This window comes from Phocoena sinus, chromosome 1, assembly GCF_008692025.1.
Source record: "Phocoena sinus isolate mPhoSin1 chromosome 1, mPhoSin1.pri, whole genome shotgun sequence".
In the NCBI taxonomy this organism is placed as follows: Eukaryota; Metazoa; Chordata; class Mammalia; order Artiodactyla; family Phocoenidae; genus Phocoena; species Phocoena sinus.
Window position 1 is genome coordinate 8,284,570 of NC_045763.1, and position 24,135 is coordinate 8,308,704.

The following is a 24,135-nucleotide window of genomic DNA, read 5'->3' on the forward strand; positions in this document are numbered from 1 at the left end:
CCTCTGTGTGCACAGGGAGCCCCACCGAATGCTCTCAAGGCAGGGCTCCTCCGTGCGGCCCTCAATAGAGAGGTGGGCATGGCCGAGTCTCCACACAGGTCAGAAGGCTAAGCAAGGGGACTCTGCTCCCGGATCCATGGTCAGAAGGGGCTTCACTATAATGGATCGAGACCCTAAAAACCCACACTCCTGGAATGCACTGAGAGGCTTACTCAGACAGGGACGGCCACGCCTGTGCCAGGACCTCATCTACAAGCAGACTTGGCTTGTACACACAGATGGTTGCCCCCCGATACAGACAATGCCCAGCTGCCCCAGACCCTTGACTCGAAGCCAGCTGCCCAGGGATCCCAGCCCAGCCCAGCCCAGTTCCCCCAGTCCTGCAGCCCTGGCTCTGCCGGGCCCCACCCTCACCCCTAGCTGGATGCCCACTCTACCCACGTTTGTCCGCATCTCCAAGTCTGTACTGCCCACACCCAAAACTCCAAAAGCATCATCATGGGTTCCTTCTCAAAGCTCAGCAACGGGGCCCCTCATCATGCCATTCCACCTGGCCTCAGGGCCAGCAGCCAGGCTCCGTGACACCAAGTTTCCTCCAGCAGGCCTATGGGGAGCTGGCCTCACCTGGCCCCCTTTGTCCCCGGCCCTGGTGGAGAAGGGAAGGGTGGGAGTGGGGAGCCTGCTCTATTTTTACCGGGAGGTAAGCAGCCAAGTGTGTATGGCAGACGGCAAATGAATCTATAAATATTTATCCCAAGGAAGAGGGAAGCAGAAGCTCCCAGGCCTGCACTTGCTGCTGGTGACACCCCCTCCCTGGGCCCCCACCCATCCTGGAGCCTCCTGGCACTTGGGCCCACCCAGCCCCGCCCACCCGCTCCTGATCTCGGCTGTGTGCCTGCCTCAGTCCCTCACGGGCCCCCGCCAGCTGCGATGCAGCTGTGCACCCAGGGCCCACCCCCCCGCCCGCAGGCCCCTTTGCTCCGCCCATGCCCCCTACACCTGCCCTCCAGCTGCTGCTCTGCCCCAGCCCACCTGCCTTCCAGATGTTGCCCTCCCTCTGACTCTACTGCTGGTCCCAGGGGTGGCGGTGGAGAAGGGGTGTGGGCCTGGGGTGCAGGGCAGGAGGCAGAAGCAGGCCTTACTCCAAAGGGCAGATGCGTGTGAGTCTGGGGCTGCGAGCTGGGGTGTATGTGTAAGAGCTGAGGTCCAAGGTGCCTGCCCGCCCGTCTTCCGGCCCACCCTGTGGGGCCTTCTCCCCTCCCCCTCCATCAGGGCCCTGGGACCTGCAGACTACCCCCCTCGTGGTCTGACCCCAGGCTCCTGTCCATGTAAACATTCCCTTGACTTTCTTCCCTAAAATATAAACGCCGTGGCCAGGCCTCAATGGGAGGAAGCCATCCGTCCCCGGCCCTGTCACTGCCCCTTTCATCTCCTTCCCGCCACCAGCCTGCCCGCTGCTCTATTTACACTGGACACTTCCTCTGGGAACAATACTGCCCAGGAGGCAGGCTTGGGCCGGAGGGTGGGAAGGCGCGGGGGCTGCCGTACTGCTCACCCAGGGCCGGGCTCCAGAGAGGAGGCGAGGGGCGGGGCGGCTGCAGGGATCCCAGCCAGGCCTGGGGAGAGGAGTGAGTCAGTATCTGCACGCAGGCAGCCAGCCCAGGGCTCCCCCAGCCTCCTGCCTTGGGCCCCAGTGATGCCGGATGGGCCAGGGCGAGCCCCGGGAGGTGGCACAGCACCATGGTATGGCCTGGCTTTTGGGGTCAGACAGTCGTCCTGGCTCCGGCCCCTCGCTAGCCCTGGGCCCTGGTCGAGCTTTCTCCCCGTGAAAAGGGCTGCAGGACCGTAAGACGAGACAGAGCGCTTGTCTGTGCCAAGCACGGGGCCCGACAGTCAAGGACCTGGGGAAAGGCAGCTGAGCCCTGGGAGGGGACAAACAGGCAAGTGTGGCGCCACATCTGGGCACGAGACCCCTAGACCAGGAAACCACACCTGGCCCAGAAGAGGCAGAGGGGACAGGAGAGGCTGGAGGGCTGGGCCGCGGGCAGGCTGCCTACTCGGCAACAATGGCCCCTCGCCGGCTCCCACAGTCTGAGCCTCCCCTCCCAGGGCTCCAAACGCAACAAGTCCCCAGCAGGCAGGCAGCTCTGTCTCCAAGCTGAGTGGGTCCTGCTCAGGGCGGAGAAAGGGAGGGGCGAGAACTGGACTGTCCCTGCACCTGTTGGACACTAGCTCACGACCTCTCACTATGATCCCGTGAGGCAGGTACTGTCGTCGTCCCATATGACAGAGGAGGAGGCTGATCCTGGAGCCGTGCAGACACTCCAGAGCCCGAGCTCATGAAGGTCAGGGCTCAGCAAGGTGCGGGGCCGCCGCCATGTCCCCACAAAGGCTCCAGGAAGTCCCAGGCCTCCCTGCCCACCTCCTCCTCACCCTCACTCCCGGTTCCCATAACACGGAGCCCCCTAAAGTGTTAACTGTGATGGGTAAAATGGTGCAGCAGATTGCTACAATAAATAATTTACTGATATTTATAAATATGTAAATCAGCCAGCTTCAGAAATCGAATGAAGGGAGGGCCTCGGGAGAAGGGCCCGCTATGGCAGGAACCTCATCACTCCCTCCAAAGGCTGGGGAAGGCCGGGGCTCCTGCCAGTTCCGAGGGAGAGAGGGGAGGGCTCCTGTAGCTGCACCTGGGCCCCTCATCCCTGATCCCTGGGGACTACGGGGGTGGCTGGAACAGCCACTTCCTCGCCTGGTCAGGGCCAGGTCCTCCCCTGCCCTGGGCAGCCCGGGCTCAAGGGGACCAGAGGCTCCAGTGCCCACTGCCCATGGCTGGGTACCTCAGAGTCACTTGTCCTGCCTTGGGCGTGGGGGTTAGTCCCCAGGGGCTGGGCAGGCCTGGCAGCCCCTCCCCACCAGTGAGTAATGTGTTTTGGGGCCGGGCGGACTGTCAGCTACCAGGCTCCGGGTGCTTTATGGGCTCTGCCTGGTGGCTCTGAACTCCCTGGTAGGAAATAAAGTTCTCCCTGCGTGTCCCTTCTAAACATTTCACTCAGTGGAAACGGTGTTTAAGAAAAATGAGGACATATTTCTTCCTAAGGATGCAGTGTCCCCTTTGGGCGGCCTAATGCCCGCTGTATATCAAGAAGTGGTGAGGCAGAGGCCAGGCACCCGTCCCCTCGGGTTGGGGTGGTCTGGGCCCTCCTGCCTGCTGCCAGGCGGCTCGGGGGCCGTGGGCACCGCTGGGTCGCTCTGGTGGCCGTCCTGGCCCACACTGCCTAGGGCAATATGACAGCTGGTACCCTCTGAGCCAGCTGTTTAAAGTTGCCCAGTGCTGGGCAACTCAGAGCATCACCTCAGTGGTCCCCCAGCATCCCCATACGGCCGCTGTCCTATCCCCGTTTCTGGGTGAGAAAGCAGAGCTCACAGAGGTTGTCAACTGTCACGGTCACCCAGAGAGTGTGCCAGAGCCGGACTCCCACTGGGCTCCGATGTCTCGCCATCTGAGACCCCACACGCGCCTCCCACAGCCTCCCAGCTAGGGTGGCAGCAGTGTTGGGGCTTCCCTGCAGCCCCTAAGAACTTGAGCCTGACAGGCCACAACCCCAGTGCTGGGGTGCTGCGCCTATGTTCAGGCTCTGGGCTGAGTTCTGAGGATATGAAATGAGCAGGTGGACTGTCCCGGTTCGTGCCATGACGGACTGTTCAGGTTAGACGAGGGGGCAGACGTTCAAGTCATTACAAGCGTGATCGCTGTGGTGAAAAGTCTCGGTGCTACAGGAGCAGCGAGTCTGGGAAGCAAGGAAGGGTTCCTAGAGACATCTGCTCCGGCCCTGCTCCCCACGAGCTCCCTCAGGGCCCCCCTCCCCCTCCACACAGCCCATCTCCATCTTAACAGCTCCCACCCCATCTCCCCAGCCAGGACCTGTCCCCGAGGAGAAGGGTGTCCTTCCCTCTTGGGCCCAATCCCATGCCTCGTTTTTGCAGGTGGGAGGAGTGGCCACTGCCCCTCAGGGCTCTCAGCTGGGTCCCCTGGTCCCCAACAGCTCCAAGTCGGGAAGCGGGGGGCCCAGCCGCTGGGGGCCCTCCTCGCCCCACTTTGTTTATTTATTTATTATGATTTTTTTAGTCCAGTTAAAAGGTTTACTATCCAGACACGTCTAAGTGGCCTCACTTAGCGTAAGTAACTCTATAAATCAGAGGAACTGTTAGCATCCACCGCACAGGCTGGCCATCAATCTCCCCCAGGTCACAGCCAAACAGGAAGGGGAGAAAAGAAGAGTTACCGCCCAGGGGAGATTTAAAACACACACACGCACACGCACACTGCACACACAGACCGTGCGCACGCACACACGCTTGGGCGTCTCTGTATTTGTACAATCATATTACACTCACACGTGCGCACGAAGAGCGGCCCGGAAACCGGCTGTGCTGTGTGTGTCATGATAACAACGCACAAATGTGGCTCCTGCAGCCTGAAGGGGACACAGCCTGAGGGAGGGGTGAACCCCCGGGGCCGGGCTCTCCGCGCCTGAGCTGCCCTGCCCAGGCAAGCAGCTCTGGAGGGCGGCAAGGGGGCTCTGCAGGGTCCCCTCCCCTTCTGTGGCCCCTGCCTCTGCCAAACCCCAAGGGACCAGGCTTTCCCCTTTTGTGCGCCGGGCGCAGGGAGGTGGAGCCCAAGGACGGGGCAGGGAGGCTGTCAGCTGCAGGCCGCTGACAGGTCCTCGCCCGCCGTGCCCAAGGCTGGGCACACCCCAGACACACAGCACAGGACTCCAGTAGGGCAGCGCCGTCCAGAGGAGCAACCGGCTGCTGTGCAGAGCCCTGGAGGTGCCCAGGCAAGGCGACCTTTCCGCAGCGGCCTCAGGAATGCCTCACCTTCTCTTCGAGTAGGTGTGGCTGGATGCACACAGAGCTTGGACACAGGCTCGCACCCCGTCCCCAGAGAGGCCCTGGTCCTAGAAGGCCCCACTAGGAACTGGGGTGGAGAGGCCACTCCTGGGTGCTCCTCGGCCTCTCCTGGCATCCCCCTGGGGGTCCCCAAGGCCAGGCAGCCCGAGGGTGGAAGACCTGCCCAGGCCCACCTCCTCTCCTGCCTCGCCCTGAGGCCTCCCCGGCTCACCCGCCCGCCTGCCCACTGCATCTCCCCATGAACTCTATTTCTCTTTCCTCTCTGAAAACAACTGAGCTGTAAATACTGTTTAACCTTTTCCCCCCCCTCCCCCCCACCCCCTCCCCTCTGCACTATAAAAACACAAATATGCCATAACTCAGCCGGCCGGCCGCCCAGCCTCCAACATGCCCTGCGCCCGGGCCTCTCAGGAAGGTCATTACAAACGACTTTCCGATTCACTGCTCCTGAAATAATTTTGTGTATTAAAACCTGAATCTGCACTTTCTGGGGCCGAAAGCCTCGCTTAATTATGGCGGGTGTCCTTGGGACGGACAGTGATCCTTCACTCGCCAGCCGCGCTCCAGCCCTCCGCCCGCCAGCCCGCCCCCCTCCCTGGGCCCAATCTGTTTTCAAAGTGTGTCTGTCCTTTATTAAATTGTTTTCTTTTCCACATTATCAGTTGCCATGGAGACCTCATCTCTCGGATTATTTGAATTTCATTATATCTATTGATTTGGGAGCATTTCATCTTTTTTATTGTTTTTCTGTCAATTTTCAAAACGAATAACCATCTAATTTGCGTCAGTGCTGATTATGTTTGTCCCTCAATAGAGGTCGGCAGCTGCGCTGGGGAAACAAATCAATGAAAAACCATCATAAAACTCCCCACTCCAGTCTCCAGGATGTGTGGGTGACATTCCACGCCTGCGAGAGACACACGCATCAGCTCCAAGTTCGGCTACGGTGGCGGCAGCTCCGCTCCACGTCCGCCTCCTCTGGCCTTAATATTTAATTCCGCGATTGGGGGCGTTATTAGTGGTGCTTTTATTAGTACGTGTGCCTGTGAGTGTTCGGTGGTGGGTTGGCTGTTTCACTAATTTGTGGGTGAGGCAGGGAAACCCCGGAGGAGGGCAGAGCGAACGGTGTTGGGGGTGTAGTGGGAAGCGGAGGAAAGGGGGGACGCCCTGGGGAGCGGATGGGGCTCGGGACCGGGAGGTCCACAACGAGGGGCTGGAAAAGGGGGGACACAGCAGGGGGACCGAGCGAAGGGGAGGAAAAGAGGGAATTCAGATTGCTCACTTTGTTGGGTTTTTTAAAATAATTTATGCAATTTTAAGCATTTATGTATAAATTTTTTAATAAGCCACCCTGGAGCAGGATGGCCATTAACATCCCAACGTCCTTCTGTCCAATGGGCTGGCAGAGAGGATCAATTTCTGAGAGTACTTTCCCTTTTTTATGACATGATAAAATGCTTTTAAAGCAACTTACACAAATACGGAAAATTTTTTTTCTTTTTTACCCCGTCCCCTCTCCCATCCCCTAACCCTTCTTATCCACCAGGGAGGGGGGTGTGCGCACACGCACACTTGTGCTCGCGCTCTCTCTCCTTCGGGGGAGGGGGCTGGAGGGGAGGCTGGCCGGCAGAGAGCCCCAGTTCTAACTGGAACTGGCCGCCTGTCCTTCTAACAAGGGCATAAACTTTCATTACCCATGCACGCAGTCAAAGACAATTTAGGGAAACGCGCTGCTCGGAAAAGGAAAACCTCAGCGATTCGTGGCCCACGCTGCCACTGCCATCTGGGGGGCTGCTGCCGTCTCCAGCGTGAGGGAGCGGGACCCTGAACCTCTGGCCCTGCCCGGAAGGAGGCGCAGAGGGGCCCTCGTGGGATGCAGCCAAAGAGGGAGAGGAGGGACCAGACGGAGCCCTGGGAGCACCCAGCCTTGGGCAGGGGCCAGGCCCCCTGGGTCGTGCTCTCCCCCGACACCCCTTCGCTAACCCCAGACAGGCGTCGGTCCTTGAGGGCAAGCACAGGACTCGTCATTTCTGCCACCCAGTGCTGTCGCAGAGCAGAAGCTCAGCTCTGTGGATGGATGGTCAGACAGAGGGACCAAATGAAGATGAAGTCGGAAACTGGGCCCAGATGGCCTGGGGTCCGTGCAGGAGACCCACAGGTGCTGGGGAAAGGCTCCCTCTCCAGGGGTCACCTGCTTTGCAAGTGGGTCTGGGGCAGGAGTACCTCTGGGTGTAAAGGATCGGGGGCACCAGAGCGAGAGGGGATGGCCTGGCCACCATCACCCCAACCCCGGACTCGAGCCCCTAACGCCCTGAGACGGAGCCAAGCCCTCGTGAGGAAGAGGGCCTGTGCCCAGACTTGGGGACAATCCTTATTTCCACGTCCCCTTCACCTCGTAGACCCTCCTCCTGAGAGGCCTGGGGGGGTAGGTGGAGGGGCCTGAGGGGTGAGCCCTGTCCCAGGGCTGAGGGGGATGATCCTGGTTCCCAGGTGGGCCCTTCCCTGCCACTACGGGACAGCGTCCGGCCCGCTGAGACCACGCCTGGGCGGCTGGACTTTGGCAGCTTCCAAATAAGACAAACTGACATTAGGAACTTGGCCGCCCTCTAGAAAACCTCCCACTTTAAGCCCGTTACATCCCTGCCCCGGACATCAGCGTGCCCACCTGAGATGCGGGGTTGTTGAAAGCAGGACGTGGGGTGACATGTCCGGCCCAGAGCCGTGCAGCATGGTGCCTGCCACCGTACTGGATGGGGACTGTGGACAGGGTCCCCGCCTCGGTAGCAGGAAGCACTGGTCCAGCCCTGCACGGCCCTGCCTTCGTCCAGGGATCTGGGGACCCTCAGCGTCCTCCTGCTTCCCCACCTGCCACAAAGCCCTACTTTCTCCTTGGGCCCTCCCACCCTGGAGCCCCCGAGCCTCTCTCACCCTGGAGCCACCCTGGAGCCTCTCCCCGAGCCTGAATGTGGGCAGCCCAGGAAGGGCCCCACGGGGTCCTAGACGCTCAGCGGCAGCAGCACGGGAGCACCCTGGTAAGGCCAGGCCACCCCCAGCCCTCGTGGGACGCAAGCGGAACAGGGCTGCACCCACCCTCCTCCTCTCTAGTGCGCAGCCCCCCCCCCCACAACTGTCATTAAAATAACAAGTTTCTGTTACAATCTAAACATTCCCACATCACATAAAGGGTTATATTACACCCGAGTCACTCCCGGGCCCGTGTTTGCACAGAAAAGCTCACGGCCGGTCCCCACTCCTGACGAAGTGACTTATTAAAGTTTAAACAGTAATTAACAGAACAATAAAAATAAAGGGATGTTTGGGGAGTCATAGCGCACACAGGGTTTTTGGCAGTGCCAGCAGTTTTTCAGTGCCCTGCGCTGGCAGCAAAATGCGACTGAGAAGCCAGGGGGCACGGAGGACCGGGCCAGCGTTGGGTCGGGGAGACTCCAGGCCTAGAGGGTGAGAAACTGAGGGCAGACGGGAAGGAGGGGATGAGGTCCAGGAAGCCCTTCTGGAGTCTGTACAGGGCCACCAGCCCCACTGGGATCCGGGGTAGCAGGGTGGGCACGGTGGAAGCAGGAGAGGAGGTCTGACACTGGCAGGAAACCCGCCGAGCCAGGTTGCGGAGGCTCTGCGATGCCAGAGTGTAGCTTGGCCCCAGGCACTTTCTGGGAGCCCAGTGCCCTGGTCACATCCAGCCAACTCCGGCATGGACCTGACTGGGGGAGGCATTGGGTACCCAGGCACCATGGGCATCACTAGACCCTGCGGTTAATGGTTCCTGGGCCTGGACCCCAGCCACTCTGGGCTTCTCTCCCAGTGGGGCAAGTACCTCTCCCTGCTCCCGTGGCCGGGGCAGTGCAATGTACACCCCTGAGAACTCTCCTCAAGCCACTGGCCCCTAACTCATAAGCATGAGTTAGGACTCAGGGGACAAGACTGCCCCTCTATCCTCTGGGAGGGGGAGACCAGATGGCCCAACCAATGCTGGGCCCCACCTGAAGGGGGGAAGCACCCGGCTCACTAGGCCAAGGTGGAGTCCTCCTTTGCATAGGTCCACAGGGAGCCGGGCCCGGGGGGCTGGCCTAAGGCCAGGATGCCCTGCAACTAGAAGGCCAGGCCACTCATCCTTCGCCTCTCCTGTTCTCCCTGCACAAGTTCTACCCAGAGGCTCAGACACCTGGGCTGGGTTTGGGGGGGGTGGGGAGGGGTGGGGGGAGGCAGGGAGGAGCCTCGGGGAAAGGAGGGGCTCCACCTGGACGAGGCCAGTGCGCTCACTACTTTTCCCTCAAAGCCTTGGGGGCTAGAGAAGAAGGGACAGCAGGAATGCTTAGTGGCAAAACAACGCACATGTTTTATCTCATGCCAGCCAGGTGATGGGCACCAAGGTACCGCCGGGCTGGCCTTAGACTTACCAGCTCCCCAAGCTGCCCTCTCACTTCTTCCTTCTCCCAGACTCCCTGGGCCCCAATTGTCATAGGCTACGTTGGTGGGGTGCTCTCCCAGGGCCGTCCTCTGACCTACCTTGCAACCCAGAAGCCATGGCCAGCCTTGCTGCCCTCGCCTGTCCTTCCTCTCCAAGGAGAGCCTCTGTAAAATCAGTGTTCTCTCCTCACCACAGAACATTAGTTCCCAAAAGTGTTTTTTTTCAGTATAGCATCCCCAACTCAGGTTCTCCCAAGTAGGGCAGAGCAAAGGGTGTGACACAGGGACACCGCGAGGACCATGCCGGTGCCCTCCACCTTCCTCTTGGCCTTCTCCCATCTCTCTCAGTGCCAACCTGCCCGGGCCTGCCCGGGGATCCTAGTTCTGCCGTAGCCTCCCTCTACCCTGGTACCTGCTGTTGGCATCCTGGTCCAGTGTCAAGTCCAGAAGCCAGCCCCTGGCCCAGGCAAGCAGCCCCACCAGATCCCTGGCACAGGTTCCCCTGCTCTTTCCTCCACATCACAGCTGCAGGGGCTGACGTGAGCAGCTGCAAGCCACGCGTGGAGGTGAGACGCTGGGCTGAGGCCAGAGGCTCTCTCTAACCTTGTGTCTCCTAGGATCTGGTTCCTGGGCAGCTGGTGGGCACAGAGGGCAGGAACTCGCTTTGGCTGGGCCTCCATGGTGCCCACCCATGCCACTGCCTCTCAGCAAGGCCCCTGCAGGCACAGCCGGCCAGGGGAGCACAAGGCCCCAAGGACCTGGGATCTGGGCACAAACTTTGCTTCAAAGACGTAGAGAAGAGCCAGCAGCTTTCCTTTCCCTCTTTTCCAGGCAGAGCTCTTTGGGGCTCCACCCCCTGCCCCAAGATAAGGGACCTTTGGTGAGGGGAGGGTAGAGGGTCAGGCAGAGAGAGCTCAGGAAGGGGGCAGGTGATGCTTCCCAAGCACCCAGCTGCTCTGCTTGGGAGCCAGGCTGCGAAGGAGAACGACAGGAGCTCCAACGCCCTCGCCAGAGGAGGCTGACTGAGCCGCACGGTGCCCAAGGTTGGGGGGTGGGGTGGGCAGGGAAGGTGTGCTAGGGGTTGGGAGAAGGACTGGAGGAAGGCGGGGCCCCAAGGAGGGCAGGTGGGGACAGAGGCCTTCTAACTGGTATGCTCTAAGGTGGGCAAACTGGGAGCAGGCCGCTCATCCTAATCTGCTGTTTCCAGAACCCCCAACTTCTCCCCTGCCCCCCACGGCACGGCAAGGAGCTCTGGCTGGACAAGGAGCTCCTGCGGGTGGCAGCTGTCAGGGTGGTGGCTGTCCTAGATCCGTACAGAACTTTAGAACTGGAAGGGGTTTGAGGCCTGAGAGGCTGAGAGACTTGTTGAAAGCCCGGGTCACTCACACGTCAGGACCAAGCAAATCCAGAGGCCCATTTCCTGACCTAGGCCCTGTCATGACCAGCAGATCAAATTGCTCCACGTCTGTGTCTTAAAAGGGAATTTTCTGTGACCTTGGAGACCGCTCCAGGGCCCATCAGCCCCAAACACCCCATGGATTCCCTGCTGGAGAGGCTTCAAGCCCCACATTTGCCCAGCTGGGCAAGGACCCCAAATGGTTCTGAACCAGCACCCCGAGGGTGCAGGGCCTGGGATTCAGGCTCCTCAACTCTCCCAGGGAAGCACAAGTGGCATCTGGCTCTATGACCTGGCTTACCCCCGGAAATGAGTAGGACACGTGGGTGGCTGACCATGTGGGAGGGAGTGCCTGGGCACATGGAGGGCGCTCCGGTGTTGGCGGGAGGGGCTTCCTCTTTCAGGGACTGAGACCCCCAGAACTTGGGAGCTGTGCCCTGAAGGGAAGACAGGGCAAGCGCTATTCTGGGATTAGAGGAAGGGCCTGGGAGAGGCAGGCCCCGGGCAGGTAAGCACAGCCTCCAGGAGCCCCAGGAAAGAAGGCGGGGATGGCAGCAGGTGGCAGAGAGGTGCTATGGATGACACCGCTACCCCACCCTCCCTACAGCCCATCTCCACAATCCCCTTGCTGAGGCCAATGACGATGACATGAGGGGCCTAATTTAGGAGTATTTTTAAAACTGTGGCCCTGGTGGAGGGGTTTAGCAGTTGTCAGCCATCTGGAGTAAGGAATTACTGTCACCTCCCTGATCCTATAGTCCCTAAACCCAAAGCTGGCTACGGCTCAAGGGGGGAGGCAGCAGGTGGGTGGGGGACGGGGCCCATTCCAGGGCGGGGCTTCCCACAGGCCAGGAAGCACCTTCCCTCACCCTCAGAGGGGGCCTGAGGCCGGGGGAAGGGGGCCGGAGAGCCCCGTGTCCTCTGTGCCCACGCGGGCTCTCCCACCCGCTCACGCACGCTCACTCCCTGGGCCATGCCGGCTCGCGCAGGGGCCGTCAGGTAAATTAGATCTGAAAGCTGACAATTTCTGACCATATTTCCTTGATTATTTCAAACAAATGCACAGCAGCCGCTGTAAGGAGATTAAAGTGACATAAACGTCCCGAGTGGGAGGGGGGAGGGCAGAGGATTCAGGTCACCCCCATCCGTCCCCCGCCTGACAGACGCTATATCGCTATCCAATCCAATAAAAAATCCCCCCCTTTTGCTTTAATTAATTTTACAGCTAGCTTGCTTAATTACTTTCAATCAAAATCCTCCTGCCATCGCAAAATTAGAGATGGTTGAGCTCCATTAGCCTAAATTCTTCATTTCCATATAGAAAAGAGGCTGTCTGCATAGCCAGCCTGGGCCCCTGGCAGGACAGACGCCCATGTGCCCGCCCGCTGCCAGCCAGCCCACTCCTGGCTTCCGCTCCACGGCTATCTCTGGCCTATGCATTTCCCCTCATTCTCCTCCATCCTTGCTCCTTGGGCTGAAAGAGGTGAGGTCTAGAAGGGGTACACTCCCCCGCTGCCCCCAACTCTTCCCCTGATTCATGCAGGGACTGCAGAGCTGGGCTGGACTGCCAGGGTTGGGCTGCCCCTGGCAAAAGGAGGGACGATCCTGGGATCCTGCTACCCTGCTAAGGGGCCTCTGCTGCTCCCAACCCAGGGCAGACAGTTCTCCTGGGCTCTCTGCCTCATCCCTCCTCACGAGGCAGAGCTCCCAGCAGAGCAGGACCACTTCTAGCCTTGGACTTAGGCCCAGTAGGTAAAGACCCCTGGAACCAACATCACCCAGGGTCACCTCTCTGCTGTTTCCTGGCTAAGGCCCTGCTCACTATCAGAGAGACTCCAGGGCCAGCTGTCTCCATGGTGCTAACAGGCAACATGGCGGCCCCCACAGACTCCCGTGTTCTCCAGGGGGCCCCACGTGGGCCCCTGCTCATCCTCCCGTATCCCCGGTTCCCAGCCTGCAACAGCTGCTCTGCTCCTCCACCCCCAGCCTGGGTCGGGTGGGTGGCAGGCCTGGGCTCTGTCCACATCCTGTGCCTGCACCAGCTCCCTTCTCTCCCTCCGCCTCCTCCTCACAGCCCCCAACCTCAACTCCGGAAGCTCCACTTCAGGTTTTCCAGGCTACAGCCCTGAGTGTCACCACAGGGTCCAGCCCAACCTGGGCTCCAGCTGATTAAGGATCTGCAACAGGATGTAAGGATTACAGTAAAACCTGGCTCCGGATCTACAGGGGCAGAGGGCCAAGTCCGGGCTCTGGGACTCCCTCGCCTCCCCTTTCGGCACGCCCCCTCCCTCTGAGATGCTGAGGGCCAAGAAAGGCTGGGCCTCTGGGCCCTTCTCGGGATCTTGGCTGGACGCTGGGAATTGGATGACAAGGGGTAGCATGTGGGACTCAGGCCAAGTCTGGCAGGAAGGCAGGACTGGGATGGGGTGAGGAAGGGGATTTATGGCTGAAACCTGCCCTAGACCCTCTATGGGGACAGGAAGCCAACCTGGTCCTCCCTCTCAGGGGACCCGCATGGAGGTGGGGTGTCCTGGGTCTGACTCTGGAAGCTCTCAGTGAGGCCCTTCCAGGGAGCAGGCTTTAGGGCTGCCCCATCGCTATGGCTGAAGGATTCTGGGCTTGGGTGAGGTAGCTGAACCTGGACCTGAACCTGGAGCCAGTCTTCCTGGACACCAGGGACCCACGGTCAGTCTGCAGGCTCCTCGCGGATCTTGCGCTAAGGGTTATTTAACCCAAGTCCTCCTCTTCCTGGGTCAGATGAGTTTCTCAAATACATCCCAAGTACCTTATGGGCACTGTCCCCGCTGGCCCTAGGGATCCAGAGAGAATGGTTTCAGGTATCAGGGAGCTCAGATTCTGATGGGGAAGACACACCAGCTCCAAAGCATTCCCCACGCCACTGAGGGCACAGAGGGGAGGCCAACTGTGAGTTCCAGGAAGGCTTCCTGGTGTCCAGGCCCAGGCTCTGCCTGGGAGGCCAGCAGGTGCAGAAGGAAAGGGGGGCGGCTCTGCTGGGCTCCTGTTCCTCCAGCCACTCTTCCCTCCACGCAGGGCTGCATCCTCTCTCCTGCCCTCTCTTCCGTGAGTCATCAGCAGAGTAGGCTAGGGAGCCCAGGAAAGGCAGGAGCAGCCCCAGGCCTCGGGGGCACTTACACACTTCCTGGTCACTCTCCCTCCCCCTGGGGCGGAGCTGAGCTGACTTCTGGCTCTGCCCCTGATGCACCATGCCTGGCACAGACAGCCAAGTTGGTAGAAGGGTGGCTGGCAGAGCAAGTTCCGGGTCAGCTGCCCAGAGCTCGAAGGGGCACAGCCACAGTGGGGTGGTGAGGTTCCCCCCCAACTCCGGCCTGCCAGCCAGCACCTGTGGTGCGGGAGCACCTGCCTCTCGCCCCACTCACTCCTTCAACTCAGGAAACACTCCTTCGACTTGGGCCTGGCTACCCCTCCTCCTATGCATCCCTCAGGGGTCCCGGTTGAAATTTTACTTCTCTGGGAAGCCCTGCAAACTGCAGGGCCCCCTTCCTCTGCCCTCTCATCACACCCTGCTCCCTTAGATAGCACTTCTGTAATATAACTTGGTTAATGACCCCTCTATTTAGCTAAACTGCAAGATCTGCGGGAGGGGACCACTGTTTTAGCACAGCGCCTGACCCAATAAATATTTACTGAACGGATACAGAAAACTAAGTGCTTCTCAAGTTCATGAGGGGTAGAGCTGGGATTGGGGGTGTGGCCTGACTTCTCTACCAAGCCCTGTGGAGCTCCAGGACCTTTCCTATCTGCGAGGGTAGGACTGGGTGGGACTGAGTCTGAAACCCCTTCTCTTGGGTCTCTGGCCCTCTTGAGCCTCAGGCTCACCTCCAAATGCCCTTCGCAGGGCTCTGCCTGGAGAACAAAAGAGGCCCCAGTTGTTCCCACATTTCTCTGGGAGAGGAACAACTGTTGCTGGCCAGGCCCTTGCTGAATAAATCCAGCAACTGTTTGTAGTACGGTGCAATTCTCTCCCGCTACTCCTGTCTCTGTCCCAAAAAAGGAGAAAAGGAAATTGAAAAAAAGATGGGGGAAAAATCCCATCCCAAGCCCCACAATCTCCCTTCCCCCCACTATCAAGTCTGTCTGAAAATGTTAACACACAGAGGGCATGGGGACAGCCACCTGCCATTGCAGACAACTGGGACAGCCGCAGCAAAGGGTGAGGCTGTGAGATCAGGACCCAAAAAAAGGAGGTGAGGGAGTGAAGGATGGGGGAGGGGGCATGGGGCAACAGGAAAGATCAAAGAAAACGGAGAGACTTGGAGGGCAGTGAATGCCCAGTCCAGCAGTCGAGGGAAAGGGCCCTGAGGACAAGTGGAGGGAGAGGCCAGAGACCTGCAGAGACACCCAGAACCAGAGGGCCCAGGAAGGCTCCAGGAGGCCAGGCTGGATGGGGAGGCAGGAGGTTTCTGTGGGAGCAGCAGGTACAGTGAGGGGAGGCGAGGGAGGGGAAGAGAAGTTGGGTAAGAGGGAGAGAGGTCTATTAAAAACCTCTCAGTGCATAACACAAAATGTCAGGGTTTATAGCTTCATTCTTGGCATTGCCGGGACTGAGAACCCTGCACAGAAATGTCACCGCTTGTCATGTTTAATCACCTGCTGTTTGTTAACACCTTCCCTGCAAGGAGCCTGGTCTCAATCTGCCCCTGGGCCCCCAAGGGACCCGGAAACAGAAAACACCCCCATCTCCTTCTTGGTCCCGCCTCAGGGTCTCAAGGGAGGAGCTCCATTTGCCATCCATCTGAAGGTCTCCCAGGAGCCCCAAAGTGACCCTTCCTATCAGGCAGGCCAAGGAAAGGGACCCATATGGTCCTAGCAAGGGGCTAGGACCTCTGGCCGGGGATGGTATGTTTCAAGTGGCCAGAGCCAGGGTGCTCCCAGGCTGACTACCTTTCTCGTGCTCCTTCCACCTGCCTTTCTAGGGCTGCCTGTCCTTTCTGTCTAATCCACTCCTGTCCCCCCACCTTGGGTGGAAGAGAAGATAAATAAAGGAGGGCCCGCTCAGAATCCCTGCAGCCTGGAATTCACCGATCTGTCTGCTTGAACAGCAACTGCCACATAACATCTAACATTCAAAGCCACCATCCTTCCAGTTACAATCCTGGATCACACCATCTGTGGTTCTGGCTTGGCTCGCTCTCGGAGCACGCTTTGCTAGGTTGTTTAGACTAGGAATTCTCAGTCCTACTGCCCCATAATTCCTCCCTCTGGGGTGGGAGGGTGGAGTAGGCCACTCAAGCAGCACATGTCTTCCCAAGAACACCTGGCTGTTCCCCACCCCTGAAAGCATGGTATGGTTAACATGGGTCCTCTCTCAGATGACACCTACACAAACTCAACACAGCCCCCAGACGCAAACCCCATGCAGGGACAGCTAGCTGTCTGCAGAGCAGCAAGTTGATCCTGTACAGTTCCCGAGGTAGCCCCGTTACTTCTAGAAGCAGTGAGGACCAGTGGTGAGCTGAGCTACAAGGGTCTCCCGATCTTTCCTTCCAACAAAATCCATGCTTACACAGAAACATATCTGACAAACATGCGTCCCAGAATGCCCGTTCATTCAGACTTTCTTCCTGAAGAACGCTTTGTCCAGTCCATTCATTCCCATTTCTACAGAAACAAGTCAGAATGTTTTTCAACTCCCCTTTGCTGCTTCCCTGCAAACAGACGGGAGCACCCCTTTCTCAGGAGGTAGGCAATAATGAACGCTTTTAGAGGAGGCTCCCTCCAAAAAGTTCAAAATGCATTTGCATCAACAATTGCCTTTTACCTCGCAGAGAAGGCCCGGGGATGCGTCCACGTGTTACAGCTGGGATATAGGTGGAGCCCAGAGATGGGGATGTGGGCCAGGCAGCACAGTCAATACCAGGGCTGAAAGTGGCCTCCGCTCCACGCTGCCACTGGAACGGTCCTTGGGGAAGCCCTACTCTGGGTCTGTCTCCCTGCATTTGGGAACAAATCCCTAAGTGTCTCTGGGCCTCCTGTTTCCCCACTGGTGAAACGAGACAATTCCCTGTGTCTTTCTCTGAGGGAATTGATGAGAAGAAATGGATAGCAGGTGTGGTGTGCCTGGAGTCTCTTGGAAGGAGGGAACTGGGTAAACTCACGGGGTTTCTGCCGTCATGATTCTGCATGTTGCACCCCTTCCACTACGGGGGGAGGGGTCTCAGTGTTAACAGGGTGGGGAGGAGTGGGGCCTCAGCAGCAAGGCCTTTCCTATGCCCAGCAGAGGTTTTCAGGCAGTGGCCTGTCGTGCCTGGGGAGGTGTGTGTGCACACCCGCTCGAGTCCACATGCACCTGGCTGAATGCAGCCCACGGAGCCGGAGCCAGGCGGTTTTCGGTGGCGCCAGTTGTTAAGTAACCCATCCTGGGCTGAGACTATTCTAGTTCAGGTACTCAGGCTCGCCAGGACCCTGAGGGAGGGGCTGCGTCAATAAGCCCATCCTTCTGCCTCCAGGCTTGAGGGGGTTCACGGGCCATGGGTCTTTCCAGTCCTGGGCAAACCAGGGCGGGCAGTCACTACATTGCTGACCACATGGAGTGACAGCTGGAAACTGTTCCCGAAGCCCCTCCTTCTTGGGTGTCAAGAGAAGCGCTCCACCTCCTGGGTGCACTGCCCACGTGGGGTGGGAGGTCAGACTGGAGCCCCTCCCACCTTGGGGATTTGAAAAGCTGGTCCCCATCATTGAAGGGGACCCTGAGCATACATGGAACGTGTCCTCTCAACTCAGCAGGCCAGGGCGGAGCCCCAGAGGAACCAGGAAGCAGGGCCTGGCCTGAGGTTCAGGGGAGCCCCCTGGTCCAGAACTGTTTTGTCCAAGCCACTTGGATTTATCAGATGAGCACGGCCTCCCGGCCAGGCCCGCTGGTATAATCCTTTCATTAATTTACTATTCGATGGGAAATTACTCCTTACCCAGGAATATAAGTTTTCATCTTATTTTAAGTTAGATTCTTAAAGCAATTACCCAGGCATCTGGCGATGACTTCACCGCTGCGGCCGGGCCCTGGAGAGGAGAAGGGCAGCCCTGAAGCTGCACAGACCCCTGGCTCCCGGCCCCGGAGGGGAGTTCAAGGAGAACTGGGAGCCCCTAAACAACTGTCCTGGGTCCTGGGAGGGAAGTGGCGGGCACACCGTCATCTCTGATATTTGCTGTTTGTGAAAACACTCCTCTCTAGCACCACCTGCCCCCGTGAACCTACTGGTGACAGTTGCTGAAAAGCCTCAGCAGCTGGTGCCGTGGGAGCATTTTCTATTTTTAACTGTTTGATCGGAATATTAACTCATTTAGGCCTGTTCCCAAGACACACTTCCCAGCCAGAGGGTTTCCCCCATTCCCCAGACCTTCTTCTCTCCCTGTCCAGTCAGAAATCAACTTTGAAATTAATAACTGGATACACAGACCTCTGCAAGTTTGCAAAGGATCAGCACACCAGAGAGAAGAAGAAAGATGGTCCTCGCCGGCCACAGGGTGGCCCTGAGCCATCCTCTCAGCCACCAGGCGGGGGAGGTGGCTCAAGTACCTAAATGCCCCGCTGCTCCTACCTGACCCCACTTTTCCTGGCCAGCCTCTCCCTCTCCCCTCTGGTCAGCCCCACTGACCCAGTCTGCTCACTTGTCAACCTCAAGGGCGGGGACGCTCAGGAGGCTCCCAAGGCACGTGGCCCTGGGCTCAGAGGGGCCGGGCCAGAGGCTGACTTTCCTTTCAGCTTCCACTTCCGAGAGGGAGGGAGAGAGGGCAGCCTCTCCACGGAGCCACAGGAGAACCTGCCAGCCAGTCCTCCCCGGGAGCAACACCAAGGGCTCCAGGCCCAGCCCCGATGGGAGAGTCACCCTGCTCAGCCTGAGCTAAGTGTCGCTTCCCATGCTGCTGGGGACAAACCTAACCCCGGGGGTCCCCTTACCCGTCCTCGGAAGGCCCCCGACCCAGCACTGGGACCACTTGGCCTCTTCGCCCTACATGCCCTTGGCCCCCCTGCCAAGCTCTTCCCTCTCAAGGTCACAGGGCTGTCCACACCAGGAATATTTACTCACCAGACTGGCCCTGTTAGCAGCACTCACCACAAATATGCTTTCTGATAAAGTTGGCAGAAAAAAGTTCTAGAGCTGGAAACAGTGTCAGAAATCATCCCCCACCCGCACAGTGTGAGGCTGCGAACAGGTCACACAACCAGCCAGCCAGAGTCCTGGGGGAGGCTTTTGTCGCTCTCCCTTTTCTCCTTCCTGTTTTACTTCCCAACACACAGCCTGTTGCCAGGGGACCAAGGGCTGGGGATGGCTCTAAGCTCGTTCGTACTGGGTCTTGGCCCCCAAAGGGCGCAGCCCAGAGTCAGGGGCGTGGGGAGCGGCCCTCTGTTTCTTCCTGCCAGGAGCTCTCTCAGTGGCCTCTGGAGGACGAGGCCGGGCGGCCTCTTACCTCTGCTTCTCTCTGGGCCGTCTCACCTCGCTGAGCCCCCTTCCCACCCGCCCGCCCTTCCTCTGTGCACATGGGCTTTAATGTTTTTATTACCTGTTTGACTCACTGCCTTATTGCTTCTCCCCTTAATGGGGCCGTAACCGTGGAAACAAGGAATAAACGGGCACCAGAAAATGAGATGATTAAACAGGTCACCCTGGCAAAACAAACTCAGCCAAGAAACCTCTGGGGGTGGGGAGGGCAGGCTCCTCCTCCCCTCACCCTTGGCCAGAAGGCTTGGACCAGACCCCGGACCAACGTCCCCGTCCCTGGAACTGGGGCAGATGCAGTGGGGCGCCCCCTGCCGGGCAGTGGGACACCTGGTCTATCCCTCCTCAGGCTCCCCTATCTCCCAGGCAGCCCTCCTGGCTGGCCTTGGGCCTCGAGCTCTTTGGCTGAGGGGTGGCGAGGAGGGAGGCACGGGCCTCGAGGGAGGGAAGAGCGATGCCAAGGAGAAGATGCACTTCCTGATGACACAAAGTTCTAGAATTCGCTCCCTGCTGGCTTCCTGGATGCCTCCTGCTCTCTCACTGGGCTGGAGTCCCCCACCCGATGCATCTCCTGCTCTCACGTAGCATATTCCCCTCCCCACCCCCTCCGCCTCCAGGGGCCCCTTAGTTCACGGAGAAAGCCCTATACTAAAAGGCTAACGTATGTCAAGGTCCAACTCGGGAAGCTTTCCTCTGGGAATCCCTGGTCTTTGGAGCCACACAACGTGTCTGTGTGGCTCCAAAGCCACGTCCTGGACCAACCTGCTCTCCGCAAGCCTCAGGTCAGAAGGCTACAAGAGGGGCCCTCGTCACTTCAGCCTTGGCCCCTTGGCACCGACCAGGACTGCGCATCCAGAAGAGCCCACAGGAGGCAGCCCATGGGATGCTCGAAGAACAGACCCCACAGCCCGCTCAGGAGCAGCCCAAACACCACGCCAGGGGGCAGAGACCCAAAGCCCTGGCAGCGTGGGGTAGGCCTTAGCACGAGCCACCCTTCCTTCTGGCCTTACTCCCTGCACTGCGGGTACCCGGCTGCAGGGGTCCTGGGAGTGTGAGCAGGATCTAGAAAGGAGGAGCGTGCCATAGCGAGGTCTGCTGCGGGGAGACGGAGGCGGGCACGGGAGGAGATACAGCCACGTCCTGGACCACCCACTGGCTACTGCCCCCGTCCCCTCCAGGGCAGCAGACTGCGTGTGTAAGTCTGACCTCACGGCAAGACCCCCCCCGCCCACAAACCCGGTCATGGTTAGCAGCTAATGGGGCCCCCACCAACCACTCACGCCTACCTTCATCCTTATGCCCACTTTCCCCCTTCGTGTCATCCCCCACCCCAGCCCCACTCCTTCCTGTAAACCAGGCGTAGAAAGCTCTCTCGAGGAGCAAAAGCCCAGGTCCCAAGGGAATCACCAAATGTTTCCTGCCTGCCTCCTGCTGCCCCCACTAAGAAGCTGGAGAGGAGTTGGCGAAGAGGCCCATGAATCAATCAATTCCACCAGCACTCACAGTGGGAAGGCGCGAGACCAGCCCTGTACCGCACACTCGGAGGAGACGTGAACGCAGAGCTAACTCTAATAATGGTCACCATTACAAAAAGCGGTAGCAGAAGAAAGCAGGGTTCCCGGCCTTGGTCTCTTGGGGCAGGGTACAGAAGCCTGAGTGCCGCCCTGACACACCAATGTCATGGGTATAACCAGGTGCTCAGAGCAGCAGGCCCCCAGCCAACCTCTGACCTCTTGTCTCTTTCCAGGGCCAACTGGGTGTGAGGTGGAAAAGGGGGAGGGGCAAGAAGGTAGGCAGGAGGGTCTGGCTTTAGGGAGCTGGGCGGCCTGGGCCAGAAGAGGCAGAAAACTGTGGTTGCACTACGGGAAGCAGCCGAGGCGGTGGGCTGTGGGGTGGAGGAGGGAGAGGAGTACAAGGCAGTAGAGAGAAGAGGCTGGTGGAAGTCTAGAAGGTGTGGGTGATACAGGAAACATCGTTTGTCTATCTCTGTCTGTCCCAATACCTCCCACCCTTTGTCAAGTTCAAAGGCCATTCCTTCACAAAGCTCCCTAGGCTCTCGGCCCCAGCACGCCCACCTGGTGCAACAGATAAACGCACCTGTCTCCCTCCACCAGACAGACCCCAGAAACCTGGGAAGGACCAGGCGGCCTTCATTTCTGCAGCTCCTACAGCGGGTGCTCCCCAGTGCTTACTGAACTGCAGACCTCACTACTTGCATGGGATTTCCTCCCCTTCAGGGCACGATATGTCCTGATGAGTCTGGGGTATGAGGATGCTATGCTGTGGTCAGGCAGCCAGAGGGGTGAACGCTGGACCACCAAGTTGCCACTTTTTCCAATCAATCCCAGAGAAGCAGCCTCCTCTCCTCCGCTCGCTGGGACCACCAGCCCTCCTCCTGTTCCCTGGCTCCTTGCTCTTCCTGCTGTACTCTGGCCCAGCTACCCCGGAACAGCTGCTGCTTGCCTTGGGGACCCACAGGCTGTCATTACTACAGAGCAACTTCCTTCCCCCCTGAAGAGGAGGAGGAGGAGGAGAAGGAAAAGGAGGGGCAAGAGGAGATGGGGTAGCAGCCCGGGCGGTCAGGGTTTAAAAACCAGCTCAGCGGGGCTTCCCTGGTGGCGCAGTGGTTGAGAGTCCGCCTGCCGATGCAGGGGACGCGGGTTTGTGCCCCGGTCTGGGAGGATCCCACATGCCATGGAGCGGCTGGGCCCGTGAGCCATGGCCGCTGAGCCTGCGCGTCCGGAGCCTGTGCTCCGCAACAGGAGAGGCCACAACAGTGAGAGGTCTGCGTACCGCAAAAAAAAAAAAAGCAACAGCTCAGGGAGGGCAGTGTAAAGGACAAGCCTTGGGGCCTGGGGTGGGAGAGCGAGCGTGGGGAACAGGGGTAAAGAAATGGCCTGACACTTCTAAGAACGGTGGGCCAGCCAGAGGAGGCTGATGGAGGGGGCAGGCGCATCACTAACCTGGCAGGGTCCAGGAAGAGGAGAAGCCTGGGCCCACAGCCTCCTGGGTCCCACCCAATCCTCTGCCCAGGGACTTGAGCCAGGGGCAGCAGCTTTAATGAGGAGATGCTGCTGCCGTGACTCAGCCCTCCAAAGGTGCCTCCATTTATTTTATTTTGCCATCATAAAAACCCAAGCTGCAACTCAGCCAGATTCCCTGGCTCTGGGGGATGGGGGAACACCAGCAGTGACGGCGAAGCCCTCAGAGAGGTCTGACTAACTGGACCCAGTGCCCTTCTTAGACAGGAGAGTTAATAGGTTCCCCTGGTTGATCCCCAAGGGAAAAAGGGCCCGGAATGGGGTCCCTCTAGGGATCTTTCAGACCTGCCCTCACTGCCTCTGCCTCCTGTTGGAGAATGGCTACTGCAGGCCTTATATCCAGAGTTTTGCTCCTGTATCTTATAACCAGTGCCAGGGCTGGTTCAAGGGGCCACTTCGCAAACCAGAGCTGCCTGTCTCGAATGCTTTGTTCCAAAGACAAGGTCCAAATGTGTGCTTCTCACCTCGTCCACTCAACCCGTCCCCCAAGATGCCCCACTGAACCCTCTCAGTAAAATCAGGTTGGGAGCTGGACAACCAGAGACCTTAAAGGTCAGCCGATGCTCACACCCCTCCAAACGTCACAGCCGGCCTCTGAACGGTACCAGGAAACTCGCGAGTTCGGAGACAGCCCATCCTGTCCTTGGCTCCGACTCCTCCTTCCTGCCAAGATGGCACCGAAGCACCTATCCCTGCAGCAGACTGGCAAAACTGGTGCCCAACCTGACCGTAGGGACTGGCCCCAGCTTAGACTGGTTGAGTGCGTGTACCTGGCCAAGTAAAGGCTCGAGGAAGAAAAACTGAGGACAACCTGCTCTGGCCCAAACTCAGCATGGACTCTCTTCCTCCAGAAACAGCACAAGAACCTTCCCAGGCCCCAGTGTGACCAGAGCCAGCAAGGTTCCTAGAAGCCTCCACTCCTGGCAAGGCCCTGGCCTTGAACCGGTGGCTCACAGCAGTCCTGAGAGCCTGGAGGTGGGCTGACACTCAGAGCAGCAACTTTGGGTTGGGGAAGGCAAATTCTTTGCTCTCTGGGATCAGCTACTGCCTGGAAGAAGCCTGCGGCCTTTCCTCTCCCCTCCTCGAGACTGTGTGTCCGCGAAGCACGTGGCCAGCATGTGGACATCCCACTCCAAGAAGCAGGCTACTAAGCCAACATGTCTCAGCTCCCTTGACCCCATCATTCCTGGCCTCGTCCACAGCCGAGGCTGGGGCCAGGATACAATGTGGGGTGCGGGGGGTGGGGTTGGTCTGTATGCAATGTAAGGGGGTCCAGGCCTGGAGTCCCAGCAGAGCTTATCCCAGGGAAAAAGAAGCAGGCCTGGCTCAGTAAGCAGCACTGATCCCTCCCCCTGACTCACCCGGACAACACAGCTACAGCCACAGCGCCAAGTGGGCAGTGGTGCCCCTCATGGCTCCCCCTGTGGTCCCTGGTCAGCCCTTTGAACTTGCTCTCTTGCCTGTTTGGCCCTTTACCTGGCAGAGCCTACCCTGGATCCTCTGATGGACAGCTCTAGCCCTGGACAGCCCCTCCCCCTCTCCTCAAGACCTCCCTAGGGAGAGTGGGGGCAATTACAACCAGATCCTCAAGAATCAAGGGCAAGTTCCTTTTCAAAGCTCTACTGCTGTTTCAAAGCCATTTTCCACCCTGGCCTCCAGTTTTTTTCAGGGCCTAGGAATCAGCCTAGCGGGGCCTAATCCTGGGGAGCTTCCCAACTGCAGCATGGATTTACCTGTGTCTGAAAGCTTCCTCCCTCCTCCCCTCCCCCTCCTGACTCCCTCCCCCAGGGAAATCACTCTAAAAGGGCCTAATGGAACTATGTCCTCCTCTCTTCCTCTCTCTCCTCCCTCCCTCCCTTTCTTTCTCTTTCCTTTTTTT

At 59.0% G+C, this 24,135-nt stretch overlaps 1 protein-coding gene across 3 annotated transcripts in view; it reads right to left on the reverse strand.

Annotated features, from left to right (window-relative positions):
* Nucleotides 1–24,135, reverse strand: part of CASZ1 (castor zinc finger 1) — a 147,819-nt gene that overhangs the window by 26,360 nt on the left and 97,324 nt on the right. The gene's annotated exons all lie outside the window — the stretch shown is intronic.